The following is a 27,695-nucleotide window of genomic DNA, read 5'->3' on the forward strand; positions in this document are numbered from 1 at the left end:
GAATGCTACCGAGAAAGAAGGAAAAAAATCAATGATGAATCAGTCATAGATAGTCTACTACAATTCACATTTCTCCTGCAGAAGTTAGAAGGATTTGCTTTAGGCATTGTAGTTTGGCTAGCCAAGAAAGCAAATAGAGCTATCTATCTTGCATTAATTAAAGTTTTAATTGAAATGTATTTTGCAGTATTTCCTGACCAACTAATTGAATTACTTTGTTGGCATAGCTAAACTACAAAGAAATTTGTTTGTCCCAATGCTTCCAAATGAGATGACCCTTTCCCAGAAGAAAATGAACTTTATGACACCTTCTGAAATTTTATATATATATATATATATATATATATATATATATATATATATATAGAGAGAGAGAGAGAGAGAGAGAGAGAGAGAATGTGTTTATATGTAATACATATACACATTCTGAGCTTATATGTTCAGAATAGAATTTGATAATTCCATTATTATTCATAAGAATAACAAGATTTTCTCATTTCAAATAGTAGCATATTCTTTGTTTTTAAGTCACAATTGAATTGCACATATATAAAATCCAGAAAGACCATTTTCTTAGTGGATAGCTATAGTTCTAGCCACAAACAAATAAGGATGTTTGCCATTTGTTTCCCCAGATGGCTTCTATCATTCTCAGCCTCCAATTTTCATCCCTTTTACATCCTTCAGTTTGGGTCCTGATGTTCTAAATGTCAAGGTCTGTTCTAGGAAAAGCTGTGTTATTGTGTCTGTGTAACTGCTTTAGGATGATGCTCTAGTCCATTCTTCCTTAGAGTAGCCTCTGGATCAGCAGCAGCAGCACCTGAGAACTTATTAAAACTCTGTAGGCGAGGCTCAGCCTCTCTTTAACAAATTTTCCAGATGATTCTTACACACACTCAAATGTGAAAACAAGTGCTCAAGAGTCTTGCCCATGGTCTTGATTCAAGTTAGGAATTACTGGTGGATTTTAAGTCAAAGAAACCAGTTACCAGCAACCTGGTCATCCAAATTCAAGTAACTCCAAAACAGGTTTTGATTATGTTGATGGCAGATTACCTCAGAGATTATATCCTAAAGTCTGTAAACTAGAACATGGGCCATTGAATCATCCAGTTTTCACTCCTCCTTTTAACGTGTACTTTGAGTGGTTTTAGTGTTTTGTCTATGTCGCTTAGGTGACATTATCCTCATTTCATAAAGTGACATTCACATCTTCAAAAAGGTCTTTCCTGATTAACCCTATCTTCCTCTGATGTGGCATTTTATCTGTGACTTGATGCCTTAACATTTGCATATTCATTTTGCATGACATTAATCTGCATTCAAGCCATGTGCTTTGAAAATATTCACTGAGTAGGTTACATCCATCTGTCAGACCAGAGCTTAGCAAAGACCATTATTTTTTCTCCTCAGATCTATGTGGCCTCTGTAACTATGTAGGTCAGTACTACACCAAGCAAGCAGCGAAATACATATATATGTATGCATGCATGAGTGTGTGTGTGTGTGTGTGTGTGTGTGTGTGTGTGTGTGTGTCTGTGTACAGAGCATCTCTGGGTACGATAATTTTTTTTTAAGGAAAAACAAAAGAGAAGCCATTCAAATTGTCCTCAAGCCATTCATTCGGGATCAGTTTTCTCCAAATTCCCCACCATCTTTACATCACCTAGTCCTCATCATGAACAATGAATGAAGTACACTTTAAAAGCCAGTGAGGCCCATTTTCTTCCAATTGACCAGCCAAAAGAACAAGCATACTCCTCTGTCACCACATGCTGAGATCTAGGTCACTGCTACAGAAGAGAGGAGAGGCTAGGGTGGCCAACTGCCCCCAATTTTCCTGGGACTGAGGAGTTTCCCAGGGTGCTAGATTTTCAATGCTAAAACCGGGACAGTCTTGAGCAAATTGGAACAGTTGGTCACCTTTGGTGAGACACTAATTCAGAAAACAATAAAAGAGAGTTAGCAGGTTCAGCTTTCACATTGTACCCTACTCACTACTCAGGCCAAGCAGCCAGGGAGATAGTACCATAGTCAGACCTCCCCAACTCCTCTGACCCAATACTCTCCAGGGCAGCCCTGGGTAAGGTTGTTCAGTGCACAAAATGGCCAGCTTACCCACTTTCTCTATTTCACAGCTCTCTCTACATCTCTGTTCTTCCTGTTGCCTCAATTCCCTGAGTCTTCTGGCTCTTGCCTCTCCCACCGTTCCCATCAAACCTTGCCCAGAGGAGGTTTTGTCCAGATGAAGTAAGAGCAGTGGCTCTTAAACCTGGCTGCATGTCAGAAATAATCAGGCTGCTTTTTTGAAAGTCTGAATTCCTGAACCTCACTGGCTATGATTCAGATTTCATTGATCTTCAGTAGAGCCAGAGTTGGTATTTTTTAAAATCCCCTTGATGATTCTAATCAGCAGCTACAGGCAAGGGCCATATTGGAGCACTTGTTTTCAAATGTGGACATACATTGGAATCACCTGGAAAGCTTTAAAAACTACTTAGGTCTAGTCCCCATCCCCTGAGACTCTCATTTAATTGGTCTTGGGCACAGACCATCTTTCTAGATTGGTAAAAACTCCCTGGAAGAATTTAATGTGCAGCCATTTTGAGAACCACTGATCTGACCTTGCTATTCAAATGTGCTCCACCCATCAGCACTTTTGGCACCATCTGCAAGCTTGTTAGAACCATGGTACTATGACCCTACCTACTGAACCCAAATCTGTGTTTAATAAAATACCCCAGGTGATTCATATGCACATCAAAAATTGAGAAGCTCTGGTTCAGAGTGTTACCCCCTCCCAGTGTATGTAACAAGAACTAGAAACTAACCAGAAGAGGAGCAATCTCTTGGAGAATTTTAAGCATCAGACAGAAGGTAGGAAGCATTTTGATAAAGGAGGGTTTCCCCAGTCCTCTGAGTCATGTCCCCAGAAGCAGTCACCTACTCCTCCTACTCATAAGAACATTCTGGTGTTATTAAATGTCAGCTGCAGATATACATCTGGCTATGAATCAGACAAGGGGAAAACAGACACTGTGGAGGGTTGTTGCTGGTTTTTTTGCTTCCTGGAAGTGATTGGCAGAGTTCAATAACTGGAACTGGTATCAAAGTTATCTGGGAGCATTGTTATTTTTATGTTTTTATTAGTGCATTATAGTTATACATTGTGGTTCATTCTGACATAATCATACATGCATGGAATGTTAATTTGCTCCACTTCAGTCCCCAATACTTCCTGTTTCACCTCCCTCCTCCTTCCCCCTGTTTCCCTTTCTCTACTAGTCTTCCTTCAATTTATTTAAACTATTTTTTAAAATTAGAGCCTTATGGATATACATAAAGGTGTCACTACGGTATATTCATATATGCACATAGGATAATTTGGTCAGATTTATTCCACCATTCCTCCCTTCTTTCTTCTTTCTTCCCTTCCTTACAATCCCCTTCCTCTGCTCCACTGATCTCCCTTCTATTTTCATGGGATTCCTCCCTCCTTCTCCCTTATTTTGCTCTAGCTTCTGCATATGAGAGAAAACATTTGACCCTTGACTTTCTGAGTCTGGCACATTTCACTTAGATTTGAGCAAAATGGACCCTGTCCCACATAGAAAGCAAAGAGCATGAGGAATGAGAGAAATGACACAAAGGAATAGCATTACAGAGATTGAAATAACACAGATGAGAAATCATGTATATCAGTGGGCAAATTAGCAAATGCTTTCATGTCTAACATACTGAATACTCTGAAATACTCAAATAAAGAGAAAATGATGAATAACTTTATTTAGTTTAATAACAAGTAAACAGTATTTAATTCCTAAAGTTGAAGGACTCCCCAATGTCTGCCATGCACCTCCATTATAATGCAGTACCATTTACTTCTTTCTTTATACTTACTCTTCTCATTATGCTTACACCCCATTACCCAGATACACTGGTGAGGGATACAAGTGAAAAGCACTGGCTCTGAATCACCCAGTGGCTTTATTCTAAATAGTCCCTTGAAGGAGCAACAGGACCCCAAAGTTCTCTGTGGAATCAGGATCAGGGAAAGAGATGTCTACAGAAGTGAAAATGCCAGCTAATTCTATCTTCAGGAGAGGCTTTCTGGGTTGAGAATCAAAATGCTTGTGCCCTAGATTCTAATCACAGAATAGTTACATATTTTCTTCTAGGATCATCACTGGTATCCAGGGGAAAAGTCAACCCTAAGACAATTAATCAAACAGAATCCCAGCAATTTGTAAAATTTGTAAAATTCCATGTGGATTTCACAAGTATCAAAAGCAAAATCAACTCTATCTCCACAAGAATTCAAGAAAAATATACACCATATTGGAACACCCAGTGCTAACTTAAAGGCAGCATTTTTAAAAACCTAGTTTAGGGGTCACAAAGCAGGAAATTTGAACCCATCAATTTAAATGTATCTGGAAAAGCAATCCCTCTGACTAGACTGATACCTAGGCACTCAGCAATTACTATGAATTCAGACTATATTTAAGCAACAACAATGCAATAATTTTATATTGCAGTGGACATTTACCATGGGGAATTTGTTAGTGATGCAGACTCCAGGCTCCACCCCAGACCTGCTGAGTCAGAGTGTGCATTTTAACTGCTTACCCAGTTGATTCCTATGCCCCTAGAAGTTTAAGAAACACTGATCCAGAACAGTAATTATCAATCCTGGCTTCACATTTGAATTACCTGGGGAGGTTTTCAAACTTGTGGCTGTTCAGGCCCTACCCAAACTAAGTAAACCAATCTTTAGAGGTAGAATTTAGGCATCTGTGTGTTTTTAAACTTTTTCAGATGTTTCTAAAGGGAAATTTATTGTGAAAATTGCTGACTTAGGATTTGGAGAAGAAGGGCTGTTTATTAGGGTATCTGTCTTTCTTCTTCTCCTCCTCCCACATGAAATGCAAGCATCATAATTATGATAATTAAATTCATAGTTAAAAATTAAAGTGATTTTCCTTAAGCACCCACATGGGTGTAACATGGTCCTGTGTCCCTGTACATTGTTTCATGCCTCCTCAAAACAGTCCAAAGTCTATGTCCATTTGCTCTACCCAAAATATTCTATGTGATCTATGAGCCTTATTTTTGTGTTTTCTCAAATAAACAACCATATACCTTTTTATTTTTGCCTCTCTAGGTGATTATATGACAAAAGGAAATAAGGTAACCACAGGATGGCAAGTTCAAACCAGCCTCAGCAATTTAGTGAGGCCTTAAGTGACTTGAGACCCTGTTTCAAAATGAAAAAATAAAAAGTGCTAGGGATGTGGCTCAGAGGGTAAGCACCCCTGGGTTCAATTCCTGGTACCAACAAAAAAGGAAGTAAGGTAACAAACTGATCCAGTTTTAGTCCCCAAAGCCCCACATTCTAAGACACCTCTCAGTCACAGACAAAAACAGGAAGGTTGGTAACCCTAGGAGTAACCAATGTGACTCTGTAAGACATACCTAGATGGTTTTTGTTTTGTTTTGTTTTTTGTTTTTTGGTTTTTTTGTTTTTGTTTTTGTTTTTGCTACTGGGGATTGAGGGGATTGAGCCCAGGTGCGTAACCACTGAGACACATTCCCGTCCTTTTTTGTATTTTGGTATTTTATTTAGAAATAGGGTCTCATTGAGTTGCTTAGGGCCTCACTAAGTTGCTGAGGCTAGCTTTGAATTCATAATCCTCCTGCCTCAGCCTCCTGAGCCACCAGGATTACAGAAGTGTCCACCAAAGCACCTTGCCCTAGATGACTTTTCTAACATAACTTTTTTTTTTCTGGTTCCCAAGGCAGGCATTCCAAAGGAAATCTCCAAATGGCCAAAGAGTACAAATGGAGAATCTATCTGTTGCTCTTGGACCAGGAGACACTCCTGGAAAGAGGAAACTGTGTTAAGGAGCCTTACAGAAATCTGACTAACCTTATTAGTTTTTACAGATTCAGACCTAGCCTAGAAGGCAAACACCAGATTTTAAAAGATGTAAGTCCCTAATAGGTGTTAATGATTTCTTAAGTACCCACATGGTGTAACATAGTCCTGTGTCCCTGCACATTGTTTCATGCCTCCTCAAAAGAGTCCTAAGTCTATGTCTTACATTGTTTTTCATAGCCTGAAGAACAATCAGTAGGAAATTGTAAAACATAAAAAAGTATAGAAATTTTTCAGTTTTGCAGAAAAAGAAGTCATATGCTTTACATTTTTAAAGTATACCTCCAATCTGGCATAAAATCATGATCTGAAAAGTACTGCCTACTTTCTGAGTTCTCAAGGAGGAGGTGGGATGTGTGTACAGGAGGAAGTAGAACCTTTCAACTTTAAAGAAAAATATTTATGTGAATCATTAGTACAAAGAACCACCTTATAGAGTCCCACTAAAACCTGTGAAAAAATCTCTGTAATTTAACTCTACAAAAATGCTGTTATGATCCAATGACAGTGCTAGGAGCATAGTTCCTTACATCCTGGAAACCAAACCATGCCTATTTTTTAAAATAAAAATCATAACCTATCAAAAACTATTGCAGTAGACTCTCAACTGGTCTCCAATGTCCACTTCTGCCCACCTTTTATCTATTTTCTGCTCTATAGCTCCAAGTGACACGTCACGACTGTCTGGCTAAAAACCCTTCGGTATCCATCCATTACCCTCAGAATGAAGTCCAAAGCCCCCAGGACCCACTGTGGTCCATCTCTTACTTTCCTCCTGAGCCTCATCTCCTACCACACCATGGACAGCCAGACACAAGAGTTTTATTTATGCTTCTTGCTCCTGATCCACTAGTAAACCCTTGAAATAAATGCTATGTTCTCTGCATGAAGAAGGATGGAAAAAAGGAGAGAAGAATGGAAACATTAAATATATTAATATTTTTTATATTTTATAGGGGAATATTGTGCCCAATGGAAAACCATTAATTAATTAGAGGAAAGATTGACAAACTTTTTATCCAAAAGCTAAATAAGTAAATATTTTCATTTTTGCAGAACATACTATGATCTCTCTGGCAACTACTCTACTCTGTAATTATAATGCAAAAGCAACCATAGATAACACCAAAATGAATGTTCTAATAAAACTTTATTTATGGACACTGAAATTTGAATTTTATATAATTTTCACAAAGTATTATCTTTTGATTTTTTGATCACTTAAAAATGTATGACCATTTTTAGCCCCTTGGTAATACTTCCTGATCATTCTTCCCTGTCCCTCTCCTTCCAGTATCTCCAGGTAACTACTAATCTTCTTTCTGTGCCTATAGATTAGTTTATAATCTCTGGATATTTCATAAAAGTATCATCAAGCAATGAGCTCTTTTTTGTAAGGCTTATTTTACTCAAAATAATAAGATTCATCCATGTTGTTGCATTTAGTGAAGGTTTATTTCTTTCTCCTGAATAGCATTCTATTACATACCACAGTTTATTTATTCATTCACCTGTTGATGGACCTTTAAGTTTTTTCCAGTTTATGGCTATTACAAATAAAGCTGCTGTGAACATTCATGTACAAATATTTATATGAACAAGATATTTCTCTTGAGTAAATGTAGAATGGCTGGATCACATGGTTGATATATATTTAATATTTTAGGAAACAAACTGGTATGCAAAGTAGTTTTATCATTTTACATTCTCATCAGCATATGAGAGTCTTAGTTCTTCCACATTTTTGCCAATACTTGGCATAGTTGTTCCTTTTAATTTCAGCCGTACTTCCAAGGCAGTGGTGATATATTGTGGTGTTTTTTAATATATTTTTAGTTCTAGATGGACACAATACCTTTATTTTATTTATTCATATGTAGTGCTAAGGATCAAACCCAGGGCCTCACACATGCTAGGAAAGCACTCTACAACTGAGCCACAACCCCAGCCCTATTGTGGTGTTTTAATTTGTATTTTTCCAAAGATTAATGATGTTGAGCATCTTTTCTTGTGCTTGTTTATCATCCATTTATCTTTTTGGTGAAGTCAGTATCTGTTTCAAAATTTCCCCATTTTTGTTCGTTTTTTATTTTATTTCTGTGTTTTTAGGGTTCTTTATTTGGGATAAAAAGTTCCTTAGCATATGTAATATTTGCAAATATTTCCTCATCTGTGGGTTTTCTTCTCATTCTCTACTAGTATCTTTCAAAAAGCAGAAGTTTTTAATTTTGATGAAGTCCAAGATTTCTTATAAAGCTATATTAATCAAGACAGTATGGTATTGATGTCAAGATAGACGAATCAATGGAAAACAATAGAGAGTACAGAAATAGACCTCACGAACAACTGATTTTGATAAATGTTCAATGACTATTCTTTTCCTGGAATGATTATATATCCAAATGCAAAAGCAGTAAATTTCAATTTATAATATGCCTCATATGCAAAAATTAACTCAAAATAGAGATCTAAATGTAAACCTAAATTTTTAAAACTTCTAAAAGAAAATACAAAATAAAATTTCTGTGACCTCAAGTTAGTTAGGCAGATTTTAGACACAATACCAAAGATATGATCCACAAAAGGAAAAAAAAGATAAATTGGCCCTAAGTTTTTATATTCTAAAAAAAAATGTAGCAGTGCATAGCCCTGAACCTAGGCCATTCTATATGTGTACAGTTATATCTAAAATATAAATTCCAACCAAGCTTTTGATAAATACTAAATGAAAATAGGCCTGAGATTCTTCTTCCAGATAAGTTCTTGGTGTTAATATGTATCCTATGTTGGCAGTTGAGTGTAGGGCAATGTGCTTTAACAATTGGCAGAGTGGATAGTAGGGATTCATAACTTTTAAAAAGTTGAGGAGTGTGAATGGAAGACTAAATAAACGACTTCAGTTGATCACCCACAGGCAGGGCCAATGTTCTTCTTGAAAAATAATATTTTCCATCACTAACTTAGAATAGACAAAAATGGCCACAATTCTAGGCTACAATAAATTAATTCTCAAAAAATGTAAAGTATGTAACCATATCCTATGGTGCATTATAGTTGTATACAATGGTAGGATTTGTTGTTACATATTCATGTTCAATTAAACTATATATTTTGGCCAATATCATTCCGCAGGACTTCCTTCTCCCATCCCCTGGTCCCTTTACTCTATTCTACTGATCTACATTGGTTTTAACAAAAAATGACAAACTATTGAAGATAGGGAAACTTAGAATATTAAGATTGAACAACATTATTCCCTACCATAACATTCAAGATATATTGGTTTTGAGGGAAAATATTTGATCCTTGATTTTCTAAGTCTGGCTTATTTCATTTAGCATAATATTATCCAGTTCCATCAATTTGCCATCAAATGACATATTTTCATTCTTTATGGCTGAATAAAACTCCATTGTGTATATATACCACATTTTCTTTATCCATTTATCTGTTGAGGGATACCTAGGTTGGTTTCACAACTTGGCTATTGTGAATTGCACTGCTATAAACATAGGAATGCATATATCACTACAGTATGTGGATTTTAATTCTTTTGGATAAATATAAAGGAGTGGGATACCTGGGTCATATGGTGGTTCCATTCCTAGTCTTTTGAGGAATCTCCATAATGCTTTCCAGAGTGATCGTATATTAGTTGTACATTCAGTCCCATCAAAAAGGAATTAAAAAAGGATATCACAAAAAATAAAAGGGAGAACAATCAAGCACAGGAAAGGAATCAAGAAGGAGGAAGGAGCAGAGGGCATGAGGAAATACTAGTTAATGGAATCAACTGAATTATGCTATGACCATGTACAAATATACCACAATGAATTTTGTTTTTATATATAATTACAATGTAGTAACTTAAAAAATATATTAATAAAAGGGAGACCAACAAATTAGATCAGGAAATTGGAGGGAATGAGGAGGGGAGGAAAAAGGAAAGTACTGGGGAATGAGATTGGTCAAATTATGTTACATGCATGAACAAATATGGCACAATGTATCCCACTATTATATATAATTATATTGTACAAATTTTTAAAATGACACATTGATTTTGAAATGTATGCCCAGGTATCTGAGGGAGCTACTTTGCCATGTTAGTTTGCTATCCACTAATCAATTAAATATTGGTGAATTGTTGCCATGAATTATTATTTTATTTTTAAAAAGAGTTACCTGTTTTTCCTTGACTTGTCAGTAGTTTGGAAAGCTAAAAGTTTAACAAGGTCCTTTATTATACTAAATCCAGAGAAAATACTTTTCTACTTTTTTTCCATATACTAGTCTATGATAGTTAAAAATAAGGAAGGAAAAGGAATGTGCTTTTTACTTTGTAAAAAAAAAAAAAGTATTGTTTATAGCAGCACAATTCAGAATAGCCAAGCTATGGAACCAACCTAGATATACATCAACAGATGTACATATAAAGAAAATGAGAGAAAGATATAGATTTAGATAGATATATCATGAAGTTTTATTCTACCATAAGGAAGAATGAAATTATGTGATTTATAGAAAAATGGGTAGTTTGAACTTGAGAGCATTATGTTAAGCAAAATAAGTCAGAGTCAGGAACTCATGAGTTATGTGTTTTCTCTCATAGGTAGAAGCTAGAGAGAAAAAAGAGGAAAAAAGGGATCTCATGAAAATAGAAGGGAAATCATTAAGCAGAGGAAGGGGATCTTGGAGAGAGAAGATGGGAGGTACTATAGAATGATATTGATCAAATTATACATATGTATGAATTTACCACAATGAAGCCTACTATTCTGTATAATTACTATGGTGATATCCAATTAAAACAATTTAAACTTTATCATTGCATTTTTAGCAAGAATTCCATATTAACTATAGAAATTTTTCTAAACAGGTACAAGAAATAAAAAGGAAAAAGTCTGACAAATAATCCCACTTTCCCCCCCAAAATTTGCCCTGATTCTAAATGAATCACACTAAGAAGCAATTTTTTAAAATATTGCTGGAATTTTATTTTCCCAACATTTTATCTGTAAAATTGGGTAAATTTCTTTAGTGAAGGATGACCAAGTAGAAATTTTTTTGCCTAGTCTGTGCATCAGAATCACCTGAAGAACCTTAAAATGTGCTAATACCTGGGTCACAATTATATACGGATATATTTGGTCTTTGGGGCTATCTGGGATTGAGATTTTTAAATCTCCCAAATAGGTCCTAGACAATCAAGTCTGAGAAACACTGGCCCAAATGTAAAGGAAGGGAGTCTGATATGGGTTGAATTGTGCCCCCATACCCAAAATTCATACATTGAAATTGTAACTCCCAGTACCACAAAATGGGATCTTATTTGTAAACATCATTGCTGCAGATGTAATTAGTTATGATGAGGTCATACTGAAGTAGGGTGGGCCCCTGATTCAATATTACTGGTGTCCTTATAAAAAGGGAAAATTTGAACACAGGCATGCACACAAGGATATCACCATGTTAAAGGCTGGAGTTATACTGCCACAAGTTAAGGAACTATCAGAATCTAGGAGAAAAGCCTAGAATGTAAACTTCCCTAGTGCCTTTTAAAAGAGCATGACCCTACTAACAACTTGCTCTCCAACTTTTAACATCCAGAACTGTGGATACAACAAATTCCTGTTGTTTAGGCCACCCTCCTTGTGGTACTTTATTACGGCAGTCTTAGAAAAATAATATAGATTTATAAACACTTAAGGTGGCCTCACTCGTAACAACCATGTTGTATCAACTTGCTGGTTAAGAAAATGCCAATTGTCTAGCATATCTTGTAGAAATCGATAAAAGAATCATGAAATTCATATGGAATAATAAAAGACCCAGAATAGCAAAAACAATACTAAGCAGGAAGTGTGAATCAGGCGGTATAGCGATACCAGACTTCAAACTATACTACAGAGCAATAGTAACAAAAACAGCATGGTACTGGTACCAAAACAGGCGGGTGGACCAATGGTACAGAATAGAGGACACAGTAACCAATCCACAAAACTACAACTATCTTATTTTTGATAAAGGGGCTAAAAGCATGCAATGGAGGAAGGATAGCATCTTCAACAAATGGTGCTGGGAAAACTGGAAATCCATTTGCACCAAAATGAATCTGAATCCCTATCTCTCGCCGTGCACAAAAGTTAACTCAAAATGGATCAAGGAGCTTGATATTAAATCAGAGACACGGCATCTGATAGAAGAAAAAGTTGGTTATGATCTACACGCTGTGGGATCGGGCTCCAAATTCCTCAATAGGACACCCATAGCGCTAGAGTTAACAAATAGAATCAACAAATGGGACTTACTCAAACTAAAAAGTTTTTTCTCAGCAAAAGAAACAATAAGAGAGATAAATAGGGAGCCTACATCCTGGGAACAAATCTTTACTCCACACACTTCAGATAGAGCCCTAATAACCAGAATATACAAAGAACTCAAAAAATTAGACAATAAGATAACAAATAACCCAATCAATAAATGGGCCAAGGACCTGAACAGACACTTCTCAGAGGAGGACATACAATCAATCAACAAGTACATGAAAAAATGCTCACCATCGCTAGCAGTCAGAGAAATGCAAATCAAAACTACCCTAAGATACCATCTCACTCCAGTAAGACTGGCAGCCATTAGGAAGTCAAACAACAATAAGTGCTGGAGAGGATGCGGGGAAAAGGGCACTCTTGTTCATTGCTGGTGGGACTGCAAATTGGTGCAGCCAATTTGGAAAGCAGTATGGAGATTTCTCGGAAAGCTGGGAATGGAACCACCATTTGACCCAGCTATTCCCCTTCTCGGTCTATTCCCTAAAGCCCTAACAAGAGCATGCTACAGGGACACTGCTACATCGATGTTCATAGCAGCTCAATTCACGATAGCAAGACTGTGGAACCAGCCTAGATGCCCTTCAATAGATGAATGGATAAAAAAAATGTGGCATTTATACACTATGGAGTATTACTCTGCATTAAAAAATGACAAAATTATAGAATTTGGAGGGAAATGGATGGCATTAGAGCAGATTATGCTAAGCGAAGCTAGTCAATCTTTAAAAAACAAATACCAAATGACTCCTTTGATATAAGGGGTGTAAACAAGGACAGGGTAGGGACGAAGAGCTTGAGAAGAATATTTACAGTAAACAGGGATGAGAGGTGGGAGGGAAAGGGAGTGAGAAGGGAAATTGCATGGAAATGGAAGGCGATCCTCAGGGTTATACAAAATGTCATATAAGAGGTAAGGAGGGGTAAGTCAAGAGAATACAAATGGAAGACATGATTTACAGTAGAAGGGGTAGAGAGAGAAAAGGGGAGGGGAGGGGAGGGGAGGGGAGGGGGGATAGTAGACAATAGGACGGACAGCAGAATACATCAGACACTAGAAAGGCAATATGTCAATCAATGGAAGGGTAACTGATGTGATACAGCAATTTGTATACGGGGTAAAAGCGGGAGTTCATAATCCACTTGAATCAAACCGTGTAATATGATGTATTAAGAACTATGTAATGTTATGAACGACCAATAAAAAAAAAAAAAAGAAAATGCCAAGAGTCATAGAAGGTACTCAACTTGTAAACATTTTGTTACATGTCTACACAGGAATTATGAGATTCTAATTCTGGTAAATCATCACCTTCAGAAAGGCTTAAACTTCCTAGTATGGTCACCATTTACACAAAGTATTTATTACCCTCTAAGTTTTCAATAAATGCACATTGGCCACCTGCTATGGCCATTCCCACACCAACTGTGAATTACTTAAAACCCCCAATCCAGGACAGAAGGCATTATGAGAATGACTCAAGGCCCATGCTGCTATCAAGTATAAGTCTAAATAAAGCCATAGCAAAATAATATTCATACAATCCCTGCCTTTTAGTGTTAACTAATAATCAAAGACATTTAGGTCATTTTTGAGGACATTTTGTTAGAGTCCTACAAAAACTTCAGTTGAGTCCAGGCCCAAGGAATTCAACTGAAACTAATGTCTGAATAAAGCCCCATGAATATTTGTGCCTCGACAATAATGTCATTTTGTACCCATTTATATCTACTGCCAGAATCCATTAATTTGTGTGATTTAACAATAAATTAAAATTATTTTTAAAAATAATTCCAGTCACATATTTTTAAGTGACATCTGGCTAACAATCTTGTCTGGAGACAGCATCTTCAGATTCCCATGAAAATGTCTATGAACACACACACACACACACACACACACACACACACACACACATATCATAGAAGACTAAAATTGGCAGAACCCTTACTGTTGTAGCTAAGTAGAAAACAGAAGGATTGCAGGAAAAAAAGAGAAAAGCAAATGGTGTCCTATTCATGCTTTCCTCATAAAATAAAACAGGCTCACCTGCAGAATAAAAGTTGGAAGTAGTTTCAGGGCTTCTTTAAAAATCAAGAACCCATTGTGAAGGCTGTTAACTGCTAGGTATATCCATACTGATTATACTTTGGGGTGGGTCTGTGGATCCAATGGGTACATTGGCAGCCACACCCAAGCCAAGAATCCACTTATTACCTGGCTCTTAATCCTCTACACTAACATGTAGTCCTAGGGTGTCACTGTCAACTAGTACCCTGTATTCAACAACCTTGGATAGGTCTGAGTATTCCCTTTTCCCTTATGTGTGGTTAATCAAGGAAATGTCACTTAAGTTCCTATAGGGAAGAACTACAAGATGATTAGTAATGTATACACTTACTATGGCATGATAGGGTCTTTTCTAATGAAGACCCAGTATTCTGCCAATTTTTTCTGAGCCTAAGAACTAGCTTGGATTTTGAAACTGATCATAGGATTGTTATTTTCCATTGGGTTGCTGACCTCAGCTTTCTGATCATCCATTCTTAATCTCTTTTGATTACATATGGTAAGAAATACCCAGGATGGTTATCTATATTGCCTATAAAAACACCATGTTCTATTAACCATCTCCATGGATCCTTGCCAGTCAGAGTCCCCTGGCAGCCACTCTGAACTTATGGTTCATTGGGATCATTGTGCTCACCTTACATCTAATGTTCAAGCATTGTCATTGTGCCTCTGCTATTCTGAGAGTCCATCATTTCCATTGCTACTAGGGAGCTAGTTCTGAAATAGCTTTTCTTACTATCAGCTCTGGACTACAGAGGACAGCCAATATAAAACTCTTCGGTAAAGTTGGTAACCCCTTCACCAGTGCATTATTACCTTCGTAAATAAGTCCCTCCTAAGGAACATAGTCAATTGTTTGATTTTTCTTGTCATATATCATAGAGCAATTCAAATGCACTTCCTTATGGGACCCTTTTTACCCCTTCCTTGGCAGCCTCTCTTGGTAATCATGGCATCAGTTTTTTCTAAGTTTCTAAGGGCTATCCCAGGAACATGTAAAAAGTTTCTCCAGTAACTATACGAGAGTATCAAAAGATGTGTCACAAGAAAGTGCTCTGATATTAATGATGAGAATAGAACTCTAACATGGCCTTCAATATCCCTGCCCTCTGCTGCACATGCCCTGCATAATCCCTCTATTTGAATGAAGGCAGTATTTGTGAATATGATGGGGTCTCGCTCTTATAATTGGGTTATATCACATGACAAAAGTGAAAGCCTTTTACAGATAAAAATAAGGTCTATATTCAGTTGATTCTACAGTAATTGAAAGTAATACTACCCTGGGTGGGTCTGACAAAATCAGGCAAGCCACTTAATAAAGATAATTCTTAAGATGGGGCAGACCCTTTCTTGTTGACCATAGAGAAGCAAACTGCTACGTTGTGGAGAGGGTTTCAGTGACAATAGTATCAGGAAACAGTGGGCAGCCTCTAAGAATCCTACAGCTAGCTCCCAGAGACTGAATTCTGCCAACAACCAGTAAGCTTAGAAGAGTACCCCAAGCCTCAGATTGGACTGTAGCCCCAAATGATACCTTGATTTCAGTCTTTTGAAATACCATGTGAGAACAAGGAACCTAGTTGAGCCACACTTGGACCTCTGACCAAGGAGATGATAAATGGATAAATAGGTATTATTTTGAGTTTCTAAGTTTTCTTATCATTGTTACACATCCATAGAAAGCTAACACAATTAGTAAATTTTCCTTAACAGCCTTATACTCTACTCCTTGGACCAGCACTTTCGGGATCACTTCCAAGCATACTCTGTTAGTAACTGCAGGTATGGGTTACTTAATCTTGCAATTCCTTTTCTATACAGTCCCTTCTTGTCAGCTCTGCCCCTTAGGTTATACCAAGATTTGACCTTAGTTATTGGTCTAGTGATAACCAAGGTAGGTAGACACATATTGTGAGGAGTAAAAGCTTTGACTTGTAAGGCACTTTCTTCACTTGAGGCCTCTGCAGGCCTCAAGTGAGGAGGCAGTATACCACTTCTGCAGGCTCAGAACATTTAGCTTATTTATCCTCATCCCAAGTCTCAGGATCCCACTCTTCCCCATCAAGGCCCTGACTCTGGCCTAAGAGACTTGCCTAGGTTGACATTCAGCCTTCTTTGAGGTTCTTTCACCCTTAATATTATGTCCTATGTCTTATTTCTAAAGCTATCTTCCTTCTGCCTGTAAGTATGAGGATCTTAAATGTAGTCAAGGAGGCCCTGTGACTCTCACACTCTACTTTAAATTTCTGATTAATAGGATCTGAGTTTATCATATTCTCTCTTCAATGCTCCAATAGTGCTTCACAATTCCACAATTTCAATTTTCCCCTACTGCTCAACTGTCAGAGATATACAAGCAAGGGCATCCCCTCCACCTGTGTAATATCCCTATCAATTACACTTCTCCAGCATGTCAGAAACTATCAATACTCCACCATCTACAAGTGATGAGATTCTCATTGCTACTGAGCCAGTGGCTGATCTAAAGTCAGAATCCCATCCTTAGAGTCTGCTTTCTAGGACCACACCTGGTACCAACTTTCTTAGACTGGTATTCCTAGAATCAGAAGCTATGGCAAGAATTGTTGTTCACTGGATTTATTGCAGAAGTACTCTCAAGAGAATGGAAATAAGAGGAACAGGCTAGGAGACAGGAAGAACAACTACACTATGCAAGGATGTTATCTGAGTTGGAAACTTGATCCCACAGGGCACTAGAGCACAAATAGCACCACAAAGTAAGTCCCACCTTGAAGCAATGAGGGCTATCTCTTTGTACCCATATGCCATTGAGTCATTGGCTGTGGACTGCCCCTAGTGGGGGATGAGGAGAATAACCGACCTAGAAAGGTGGTGTCTGCTCAGTCAAGGTCAACTCACTACATGGCAACTGTGAGCTGAGAGCAGGCAGCACTTCTTGCAGCTAGGAAATAGGTATATCCACTGGCAAAGGAGATCTGTGTGGGGCACCCACAGCATGGCCTTTGCAATCCCTCCATAATCACAGTTTTGAGCATCCTACTCTAACAATCATCTGCACGATCCTCTCCCTATCACTCCCTCACCTCTAAGTCCATCTCCAATTACCTTGCTCACCTGGGTCTATACTGATCTCCTTGCTATTCTTCAAACAGTCCAGCAATTTCATACCTCTGAAGCTTTCCACTTCTCCCTTTATTTAGAATGTTTCCCCTAATCTTGGCTTGATTGGCTTCTTCACATCACCTTCTCAGTAAAGACTATCCTAACTATTTACTTATATAATAAACCATCCCAAGTACTCTGCATCCCCTTTTCCTTATTTATTTTCTTCTTACCATTACTTATAACTAAAATATTGATTCTACATATTTTAGTTATCTGATTACTGTCTAACACCCACCACCACCATCACCAAAGCTTTAAGGTAGAGACTCATTCTGTTTTATTTGCTACTTCGTAACTTATAGCAATGCTTGTTGTTACAGATGTTCAATACATGTTTTTTTGGTGAATTAATTGAGTAGTCAATTAACACATTTTAAAGAAACACTAAAAGAGAACCCTCTTTTTATAAATTACTCTGAAGTTTGAAGCAGTGGATCTCAAACTTCAACATGTATCAGATTCACCAGGAGGACTTGTTAAATCACAGATTGCTAAGCATGTCACCCAGCATGTCTGATTCAGTAAATTTGAGATAGTGCCCCCAAATTTGCATTTCTAACAAGCTCCTAGGTGATGCTGATGCTTCTGGTCCAAGGACTAAACTGAGAACCACTGGTGTAAAGACATATGGATGAAATAGATAATGTAAAATGACCTAAGAATTGCTACAAAATTTTCACAACTTATAAAATCCCCAGGTGGGAATAATAAGTAAAGATATTTTTCTAGAATTTTTCTTTGGAAGATCATAATCATGTTTTAAAGTGCCTTTAAATTTTTAACATATGGTTTATAGTAATTGGATCAAAAGATGAATGATTTAAAATCTTCATTCCAAGTTGTGTTATAGAATATTAAATAACTAATAAATCATTTATGAAGTTTTTAATAATATGCTTATGTTTTAATATTAAGCAGAAAAGAAGGTAAAATTGAATATATGCCAAATTTAATCCCAACTATGTAAAATAAGCATAGAAAAATATTAGAAGAATTGCATCTATAGTAACTTGATTTTCTTTTAGGTAATAGAATTATTGAAAAGGTTTTGTTTTCCCTTTTTGTGACCTTCAAATTTTTCTATATTAAGCATGTATTACTTTAATAACCAGAAAGGTAAAATATGCTTTTATTTTAAAAGTTAAGCCTCATAGTTTTTATAGAGACAGAAAGAATAGAAAGCCAAAAATGAAAGTCAAGAAGATAGACACAAAACTAACACTAAGGGCTTGGGCTTTAGCTCTGTGGTAAAGAGCCACCTAGCATGTGCAAAACCCTGGGTCAATCCCCCATACCATATACAAAAAAAAAAACTAACACCAAAATGAAAATAGCTCATATTGTTTAGGCTCAAACTGTCATCTTTATCTTGTTAAAATTAAGATATGCATAAGTATCCAAAAGACTTGTACTAACAACTTGTGTTTAATTTCTTTAATCAAATTAACATCAAGTAACAGTTCATTCCCACCCCCAAAATAGCTTTTTAAAGAAATGTTATTAATTCATTGCTTATTTTCACAATTCCAAAACATAAAAAACTACATATAGAGTTGTTAAAAATAAAACCCAAGCACCTTAATTAGGATCACATTTGCAAATCTCCCTTGTTGATTTTTCATTCAAGGACTTTGTGAAAATATTTTTAGTCGGTACAAAATGAAAAGAACTATGAGGCTAATTAGCATGGAAATTCGAGTTTCTCTCTAGGTTGAATATGAGGCAACTTGTTTTAAAGCAAGCTAAAAGAAGGTCACCCTGTGTTACACAGGCTGTCTTTCTGGGATCACTCTGTTTCAGAAAAATGTTTTATAAAATAATCATAAAAGGGTGGTACCTAGGGAAAAAATACTGTATCTGGTTTTAAAAACTAAAATGATCAAACTAATTTCAGGTGTTTGGAGAACAAATGCATTAAAATTATATTCATGTAAGTTTGACTTTAGACCCATGTAAATATTCAATAAAACAAAATTAAACTTAATAGAAATTCCTAAAATATTTAAAGATAAAATGACAAAAAGTAACATAACTATGTACCCAGTTGGTATACTAACTGGACAAAGAGGAATTATTACAAGTGACTTCAAAATGAAGCAATTTGGTTCTACATCCCTACTGAGATTTATCCTAATGACAAAAAAGGTCCAGTTAAAATTTGAATTTCAGATAAACAACAGATTACTTTTTAATATAAATTTGTCCCAAACATTGGATTACATATATTTATACAAAAAATATCCACCATTTATCTGAATTTCCAGTATTACTGAGTGTTCTACTCTACAGTGTTCTGTTCCCCCTACATTGGGGGAAATTAGGTAAAGGATATACAATACTTCTCTGTACCACATTTTTTTCTTCAACTTCTATTGAATCTGCAATGATTTCAAAATGTTTGAAAGAATAGAGTTATAAAAATAATTGACTCATGGAATCAGAGTCCAGATCATCTCAAACTACCTATAGTGGCACATACCTGTCATCCCAGCAACAGAGAGGCTGAGGTAGGAGGATCAGAAGTGTGAGGCCAGCCTCTGCAACTCAGTGAGTTTATTAATTTTTATTTTATTTTAAAATAAAAATTTTAAATGGGGCAGGGATGGCAATGTAGCTCAATGGCAGAGCACATGCCTAGCTTGTGCATAAGGCCATAGGTTCAACCCCTAATACCACTTAAGAAAAAGAAAATATTAGTAAATGCAAAGAGACAGTAGTCCTAGGGTGAAAAATGACAAGAAACTGAATACTGAAGGCTTAACAAACTTTTTATAGGTGAATTGCTTTGCTGCTAGCTCACTGAGATGCTGGGAAGAGAAATTGACTGGAAGTCATTTCTCTGTCCATGGTGCTGCACAAACAACAAACAGATTTTATTTAAATCCAACACAAATATATCTTAATTTAAATTTCACCTTGGACCATTATAAAAAGCATAACTTGATCACTTTTTCTTTTAGAAAGTCCTTCTGTGGACCTGAAATTGCATGAAAGGAAATAGCAGCAGAATTTAGAAGTGAAAGTTGGATATATAAGAAAACCTCTCCCAGAAAAAACAAACATTGTTTCTTATCATTGATATATTTTTCCCTTCAATTGAAGCATTGTTTTTACAGAATATCAAGCTGTTTACTCTGACTCATTTCAACACCAACCTGAAGTGGAGAAGAAAAAAATAGCAGTGCCCTTCTTCCTAATCTATGTCACATTTTCAATTTGGGGGAAAAATTAAAGAATCAACTTTCTTTTTGCTGGGTTTGGGGGGAGGGAAATAAGGTAAGAAGAAGAGAGTACTATGTGAGTGAACAAAAATATCACAGCACCAGAACACATGGTGAGTGGGTGGAGTGGGAGAACACTACAGAAATGGATATGCATGACCTCACCATGAGCATCCCTAAAATATCCTGTAAAGATGGAAGGATGAACAGCTTATTCAACACTGTGTGTACAGACGCGCAGAGCAGACCGACAGCTCAATAATCATTCCTTGCCTGTCAACTTCATTGAAAATTGGTGCTTTAAACTCAAGATAGTTTTTGTTCAGAGAACTATGTTTTTAAAGTATATTTTGCACTTAGCTACATGCCTGAAACAGATTTCTCCTTTTGAAACCAAAATAACCATATCCCCTATGCAATATATGGGTACTACTTTGCAGAAAGCCACCAGATAAGGGAAGGAGTTGAGGGTTTTCATGGTAAATACTATGCAAGACTGTAAACCACAAAAGTTTATCAAGTTACCTCTGTAAATCTCTAGTATGTGCCTCCGAGCAGGTATAAAGATGAAATAATACACACTTTGACTTTTTAAAAAAAATTTTAGTTGTGAGTGGACCCAATATCTTTATTTTGTGTATTTATTTATATGTGGTGCTGAGGACCAAACCCAGTGCCTCACACATGTGAGGGAAGTGCTCTACCACTGAGCCACAACCCCAGCCCCCCCCCCAATTCAACTTTAACAGCTTATATTCATTTTGGAGAAAGGACAAAGACATACAAAGTTGAAAACTTTACTTAATAACTTGAAGAGTTGAAAATTGGCATCTTCACAAAAAATTTCTACAAACTGTGAAGTTTGTAGAACATATCCACATATTTTACCATTTGATCCACAAAACAGCCCAATGAGGTAAGGAGTTTTATTTAGGAATTTCAGCTTTTGATTAAAAAAAGAAATATTCTTAATTACTGCATCAAATGGTATAAACAGATTTGATTTTCTGAATTATAGGGATATGGAAATTAAGACATCCTTGGGGGCATATTCATATTCCCAATAATGCATTGCCCAATCTTTGATCTATAGTAGATGCTCAACAAATTCTATTGAAGGCAAGTTGTATTAATGTATTAATAAATATAACAGATGAAGAACCTCTGAGAACATTATATCACTCAGTGTGATATCAACTCACTTGACACAGTTTAGGGATTCAACATGTAGAATTAAAATATAATAGCAGGAAACAGTTTATAATAATAGAGTGCTTGATATGTGCCAGTACTGTCCTAATCCCTCTATATGTATTTCCCCACCTAAACCTCATAACTACTTTATGAGATCTGTACTGTCATAGGTCCTATTTTTCAAACAAGTAAACTGAATCTCAGGAAGGTTAAGTAACTTACCCAATGTATAACTCAGGTATTAATAGTTTATGATCTTTTCATTATTCACCCACTAAGCCGTAAAACTAATAGTCTTAGTTTTTAGAAGAAATTTAGAAGGAGAGATTGCCTTAGGCTGGGGTACTCAAAAAATACTTCATGCTAGAAAAAATAGAAAGAAGGTCAGCAAAGTGGCTTTCAATTTTTAATAAGTAAGAAAAGGGCACTCTAGGACAGTGTGGGGGAATTACCCAGTGCACAGAGAGAAAAATCACACAAGGAATGTATATTAGTTAGGGTCAGTAACACCAACAAAAAAACTGTAACAAACAGACCCCAAAATTTCTGTGACTTAGTAAATCAATTTTTATTCGATAGAAGTCCAAAGAGTACATTTCTATGTATAGGGTTGCCGTCAGACACCCAGACTCTTTTCATTTTATAACTTCACCAGTTCCAACATTTGGGATGTACCTTGGGATAATCTGTGACTTGCTGGAAGACAAGAGAAGAGAGAGGAAGGAAAAACATCCTAGATTATAGGTCAAACCCAGAAGTTTCTCCCTTCACCTTCACCCTTTATCCCCTTGCCTTAACTCAACACCATGGCTACATACAACTGCAAAGAATGCTTGGGAACATAATCCAGCAGTGTTCCTGGGAGGAATAGAAATATGGCAACCTCAATTCCAGCAAGCAAACCAGAACCACATTCACATGAGAAAGAAGCTCTTATTCCCTTCTTGTAGTTCAGTCTCAAGGTGCTGTTTATCACTGACCATGATGGCAAGAGTTGAGTAAAAGGGTAGCAATCAAACATAATATTCACCCTGGTATTAGCAACCACCTACATACTGTTCCATACATGTGTACCTTCCTCCTGCATAATGATCTCATTTAGGAAAATGTGACTTATTTCAGCAATATAATGACCATGCAAAAATTGCCTAGCCAAGAGAACCTGGCACAAAACTTAAGGGGGAAAATTAAAGAAAAAGGAATGGTAATGGGTACAGAAACATTTAGGTTTATGAAAGGAGAGGAAAATGGAAGAGCTAAAATTTACTCATATATGTCTATAATAAATATAGAGCACAGAAGAGTGAACATGCCTAAATATGGGTTGATTTTTTCTTTTGTTGTTTTGTTGTTGTTGTTGTTGTTTTTGTTTGGTTTGGTTTGGTTTTTGGCTTTTTGGTTTTTGCAATGCTGGGGGATGGAATGGAACCCAGGGCTTTGTGTGTGCTATGCTAGTCATGTGCTCTACCACTGAGCTACATCCCTATCCCCAAAAATAGTTTATCAAGAGATGAGTAGGAAACACTAGAAATGAAGAAAACAAGAAAGGAAAGACAATATTCACCCATCACCATAAAAATAGGATAATGAGAGTCCCTAATGTAATTATGATTGATAAAGATAAATAAATTCGTGTTTGATAAAAAATATTGCTCAGATAGAGAAAAAAGCTCTCTTCTTTACCCTCTGTACCATCATCCATCTCTATGGAATGCCTTAGGACATTTCAATAAACTTGAAAAAGATAATAGCACTAAATCTGGAAGGCCAGAACTGATAAAAGACCTCATCTCTTCCCTTCCCATTCATTCTTCCACAATGTGGCTTCTCTCCCCACCATATCTCTGAAACAACTCTGGTAAATGTCATTTAGCAACCTCCATATTTTTTATAATTGGTTTTTATTCATGCATTATAATTATGAATAATAGTGGGATTAATTCTGTTTATGTGCATAACATAATCTTGTCAATTTAATTCCCCAGTATGTCCACTTTCCCTCCCCTCTTTCCTCATCCTGATCCCCTTCCTCTACTAGTCTCTTTTCTAATTTCACGAGGTCCCCATTTTTTCCCTTTTTCTCTCTAGCTTCTGCATATCAGAAAAAAAACATGACCCTTGACTTTCTGAGCCTGGCTTATTTTATAAAATGCTCTGAAGATCCATTCATTTTCCTGTAAATGGCATAATTTTATTCTTCCTTATGGCTCAATAAAACTCCATTGTGTGTGCATCATTTTCTTTATCCATTCATCTGTTGATGGACACCTATCCTGGTTCCATAACTTGGCTATTGTGAATTGTACTGCTATAAACATGGTAAGAATTTATTATTATAGTATACATGCTTTAATTCTTTTGACTAAATTCTAAGGAATGGTATAGTTGGGTCATATGGTGGTTCCATTCTTCATCTGTTGAGGAACCTCCAAACTGATTCCCATTGTGTTTCTACTAATTCACAATCCCATAACAGTGAACAAGTGTTCCTTTTTCCCATCTTACCCAGCATTTATTATTATTTATATTCTTGATGGCTGCCATTCTAACTGGAGATGTTTAGTGTAATTTTTTAAAATTTTTGTTTCTCTGATTGCCAAAGATGTTGAACATGTTTTCATATATTTGTTGACCATCTTCATTTCTTCTTTTGAGAAATGCCTGTTCATTTGACCATTTATTGAATGAGTTACTTGGGTTTGGGGTATTAAGTTTTTTAGTTCTTTATATATTCTGGATATTAGTCCTCTGTCAGAAGGGTAGCTGGCAAAGATTTTCTCCCATTCTCTGGGCTCTCCCTTTATGCTCTCAATTGTTTCCTTTGCTATGCATAAGCTTTTTAATTCAATGTCATCCCATTTATTAATTCTTGGTATTAGTTCATGAGCTTTAGGGGTCCCATTTAGGAAGTCCTTGCCTGTGCCAATATGTTGGAGCATTGACCCTATGTTCTCTTCTAGCTATTACAAAGTCTTTAGTCTAATTCCTAGGTCTAGAGCCACTTTGAGTTGACTTTTGTACAAGGTGAGAGATAGGAATCTAGTTTTATTCTTCTATGTATGGATATCCAGTTATCCCAGCACCATTTGTCAAAAAGTCTGTCTTTTATCCTCCATAGGTTCTGGGTACCTTTGTCAAGGATCAGATGTCTGCATCAGTATGGGTTTGGCTCTGGGTCTTCTATTCCACTGAGCAACCTCTATCTTGACAAACTCAATGGTCACCTCTGTTTCATTACACTTATTGTCCTCTCAGCTATACTCAACAAAATTGCTCTCTCTTTCTCTTCATCTTGAAATAATTTCTTATCTTGGTTTCAGTGGCATCATATTTTTCCTAGCTGGTTTCCCCTTCTCCAACTCATCTCCAAGTATTTGTAAGCCCCGGAGTTTTCTTCTTTGTCTTACCTTGATGGGCTAATTCATTAATACAGCTCAATGTACCATCAACATTCTAGTGACTCCTAGGCTATATCTTTTGCTGAAATGGCATCTCCTCTTGGTAGTCTATTGTCTAAAAGGTCCTCTAAATTCCTGATGAAAATGGAAACAAAACTCAAAATTCTCTCCTTCCACTAAACTCATTTCTGTATGCATCTTTCTCATCTTAATATATAACACCAGCAGTCACCTAGTTGTTTAAACCAAACCTTACTCTCCATCACCCCACAACAAACTTGAGGGCAAGTCCTTTTAACTCTACCTCAAAAGAATACCCAAACTGGATCAGTGTCTCTATTGACACTGCTCTCCCTGGCCCATAACATCATCACCTCTCACCATTAGTATCTCCTACTAGGTCTACCTATTTCCACCCTTTACCCTTTCCAAGCTGTCAGAGTCCTCTTTAGACAATAAGTTAGACAATGTTATTACCTGGTTTAAAACTATCTCATGAATTCCCATTATTCTTAAAAACAAAACAATTCAAACTCCTAGGTATCACTCTAAAGTGTCTACCTCCTTAAGTTTATCCCATAAAACTCTACCCTGCCTTACCATGCTCCAGCCACACTAGCCTCTTTCTATTCCTCAAACAAACCAAGTCCTGATCTCTTCTAAACTAGATCTTATTGCATTCTATCTTGTTAATCTGTTTATTTCACCTTTAGTACTTAGAGCAACCTTAATTATCCCATTCACATATTAATTTCCTGTTGTTTGCCTTTTTCACTAGTCTACAAGGTACATAAAGGAATCTCCATCTGGGTTGCTTACTAAAACTTTAGTACTGGCACTAACAGTTTACTGAGATGATCCTCAATAAATATTTTTAAATAATTTTAAGCAGCAATTTGGAGACAATAAGAATAAAGGAAACATGATTTCTTTGCCACCCAAATCTTGCACCGGTACTGCCTTTGGGTCAGGTTTTGAAATCTGCTGAGATCTTATGAGAGAAAACAACACAACAGAACTCTGAACTATTTCCAGGCAAGTGAAAGTCTAAATACAGCCATTATGGTATAGAGGAGGGAACATTGAGCATCAGGAAAAAGTTAAAAGAAACATAAAATTGTTGATATGTGCCATTGGGGCTCCACGAGGGTGAAGGATGAAAATTACAAAGTAAAAGTTTTAGAACCACCAACCTTGGCTTTCACTTCTCAGCCCACAATAACCACCAAAGTGCAGTCATTCTATTTCCAGGGTTCTATTTCTAGGCTGTAAGAATGGAGCAAATTTTAGAGTATTACAGACTTTCACAGGAAAAAGAAAAGATTACCTAAAAATATTTTCACCTTTGCCAAGAACTGCTTCCAAACACAAACCCTAGCTTGTCACACCTGCCCCATTTCCCCCTTTCCACTTCTTTGCTACTACCTACCCCCTCATTGCACCGCATACATCTGGTACCATAAGAATTAGCTAGCATGTCCCAAGTAATTTGAGCTCTTCAAACAGAAAGTGTTCCAGAAATAAAGTAAGGTGCTAAATAGTTATAAGTCGTTTCCACCAGAATTATTGTTGAGATTTTTCTATTTTTCTATTTTTAAGTTTTCACCCTTATGTTTTGCAGAAGATAATGCCAAAACATGTGATATTTCACCATATGAATAGTTCTCAAATAAAGGACACAAAGCTAGTATTATCTGGAGTCATAATTTCTATTTTCTCATGAAAATATGCACCAGCCTGAAAGAAAAACAAAATCTTTTTCTCTATCCAAAGATTCTGACAAGCTGGATTCAAACTTTCTACAGTATACATGTTTAGGTATTAGATTTAAATTCATATTCAGCTAAGATTTCCTGAATACTTACTGTGTACCAAGTATAGTGGCACAGGCTTTCACACTTAATTTTATTTATCTTCATAACTGCCCTCTGAGAAGGGTATTATTGCACAATTTTAGAGATAAAAAATTTTGAAAATTAGAGTTGTAGTAACTTGACCATGTTTTATAAAAGCCATGGCCATTTTTATGCACTTGTGGCATAAAATAGGCAGAATAATCCCCTCCCCAAAATGTTTACATCTTAGTCCCTAAAACCTGTGACCCTTCATGGTAAAAGTAGCTTTGCAACTGTAGAACTAATGGAGGATTAGCCTGGATTATCCAGGTGATCCCAATGTAATGATAAGGACCCTTATATGAAAGATGGGAAACAGGAGATGTGATGACAGAAGCAAAAGTGGGAAAAATAAAATACTGGAAGGAAGGACAAAAGTTAAGGAATACTGGAAGCTAGAAGCTGGGAAAAGCAAGGAAACAGATTCTCCCCCAAGAGCCTCCAGAAGGAATGCACCCCGGCTAACACCTTAATTTTACAACATCAAGACCCATTG

This window comes from Urocitellus parryii, chromosome X, assembly GCF_045843805.1.
Source record: "Urocitellus parryii isolate mUroPar1 chromosome X, mUroPar1.hap1, whole genome shotgun sequence".
Classification (NCBI taxonomy): domain Eukaryota; kingdom Metazoa; phylum Chordata; class Mammalia; order Rodentia; family Sciuridae; genus Urocitellus; species Urocitellus parryii.